The following is a 2500-nucleotide window of genomic DNA, read 5'->3' on the forward strand; positions in this document are numbered from 1 at the left end:
CGCGCTGTCCCATGCCGTCCCGAGCCTTACCAAGGACGTCCCGTGCTGTCCCGAGCCTTACTAAGGCCGTCCCAGGCCGTCCCGAGCCTTACCAAGGCCGTCCCATGGCGTCCCGTGCTGTCCCATTTTGTCCCGAGCCTTACTAAGGCCGTCCCATGCGCGTCCCGTGCCGTCCGAGCCTTACCAAGGCCGACCCATGCCTTACCAAGGTCGTCCCATCGATCTCGGAGGAAGTACATCATAACATCGGAATACACCCCGACATCGATATCGGAGAAAGTACATCATCATAACATCGGATCGGATGCGTATCCGTCCAAGTGCCATCGACACTTCGAGAAGTTCGGACCTAGCTTCCTAGCATGTTGATGCGTCGGTGCTAATGGGGACATAAAGATCCCACGACGTTCCGAACGGAAGTAGCCGAAGTGTTCCGTGCGTGTGAACTCCATTGTCCCATGTGCCGGCTCTTGACTCCTAAGATGTCCCATGTGAAGGCCCTTCATGGCTAAGAATGTCCCGTGCAACGTCCCTTGATGATCCCCATAAGGTGTCCCATGTGCGTCCCATGCCGTGCCCAGCCTTACCAAGGCCGTCCCATGCTGTCCCATGCGCGTCCCGTGCCGTCCAAGCCTCACCAAGGCCGTCCCAGGCCATCCCGAGCCTTAGCAAGGCCGTCCCGTGCTGTCCCATGCCGTCCCGAGCCTCACCGAGGCCGTCCCGTGCCTCACCAAGGCCGTCCCGTGCTGTCCCATGCCGTCCCGAGCCTCACCAAGGCCGTCCCGTGCTGTCCCATGCCGTCCCGAGCCTCACCAAGGCCGTCCCGTGCTGTTCCATGCCGTCCCGAGCCTTAGCAAGGCCGTCCGATGCGCGTCCCGTGCTGTCCCATCCGTCCCGAGCCTTAGCAAGGCCGTCCCATGCGCGTCCCATGCCGTCCCGAGCCTTAGCAAGGCCGTCCCATGCGCGTCCGATGGGATTCCCGAGCTTTACCAAGGGCGTCCCGTGCTGTCCCATGCCGTCCCGAGCCATAGGGACGCTGTCCCGTGCGCGTCCCGTGCTGTCCCATGCGCGTCCCCTGCTTTGGCTCGGCTGGCCCGTGCATTCTATGGGGTCGTGGGACATTTCGAAACCCACCCGGGCCATTTCGACTCTCTCTTCGTTTGTACTATTGAGGTATTATTTATGAATTATTGGAGAAAAGAAACGGAAGAAAATATTTTTTTTTCTATTTTTTATGAATTTTCCGGTGTTTATTCACTTAAAAATTCATAGAAAAATAAATATTTATCGGAATCGCTATTATAATATATCAAAAAAATCCTTGCGAAAAGGCCTTTCCAACGAGTATAAGTTTGCTGGATTCCGACGAGTAACGAGGGAGTAAAGGCCCAGTATGCTTGGTTAAAAAATTGATGTTTCCTTGTGAAAATAGGCAAAACAATAACTTTGCACTATAAGGGGGAGGGTTGAGCTCCTTCCCCAGAGCGTGCACAGCACTTGTGCTGGCACGTTCCCTAGTGCTCGCCAAGCACCATAGGGCATCCAAAGGGCAAAGCTCGGCCTACTACATGATGGGAAGCTTCTAATATGTCGGAATACGAAGAGATTTCGTGCGACCCGAAGCTCGGCTCGGGCGTCCCGGCCTGTCCCGAGCTGTGCCGAGCGCGTCCCAGGCCGTCCCGAGCCAAGTCTCGGGCGTCCCAGGCCGTCCCGAGCCAAGTCTCGGGCGACCCAGGCCGGCCCGAGCAAAGTCTCGGACTTCCCAGGCCGTCCCGAGCCACGTCCCGGGCGTCCCAGGCCGTCCCGAGCCAAGTCTCGGACGTCCCAGGCCGTCCCGAGCAAAGTCTCGGACGTCCCAGGCCGTCCCGAGCAAAGTCTCGGGCGTCCCAGGCCGTCCCGAGCTGTGCCGAGGCCGTCCCAGGCCGTCCCGAGCAAAGTCTCGGGCGTCCCAGGCCGTCCCGAGCTGTGGCAAGGGCGTCCCAGGCCGTCCCGAGCTGTGCCGAGGCCGTCCCGAGCCTAGTCTCGGGCGTCCCAGGCCGTCCCGAGCTATTGCGAGGGCGTCCCAGGCCGTCCCGAGCCAAGTCTCGGGCGTACCTGGCCGTCCCGAGCTGTAGCGAGGGCGTCCCATGCCGTCCCGGGCTGTCCCATGCGCGTCTCGTGCCGGCCCGAGCAACAGCTCGGGCGTCCCGTGCCTCGGCCCTTCCAAGTGGTGCTTCGTCGGACATCTCGATATCCACTCGAGCATTTTCGACCTTTCTCCATATGTGGGTGTGTGGGTATTTATCAGGAATATTGGAGAAAGAATCGGGAAAAAAATATTTTTTTCCTATTTTTTTTGAATTTTTAATTGTTTATTCACTTAAAAATTCATAAAAAAATAAATATTTATCGGAATCGCTATTATTATATATCAAAAGAATCCTTGTGAAAAGACCTTTCCAACGAATGCAAGTTTGTTGGATTTGGACGAGTAACGAAGGAGCAAAGGCCGAGTATGCTT

This window comes from Eschscholzia californica, unplaced genomic scaffold (assembly GCF_041429995.1).
Source record: "Eschscholzia californica isolate CP2 unplaced genomic scaffold, dmEscCali1.0.p SCAF_10, whole genome shotgun sequence".
NCBI lineage: Eukaryota > Viridiplantae > Streptophyta > Magnoliopsida > Ranunculales > Papaveraceae > Eschscholzia > Eschscholzia californica.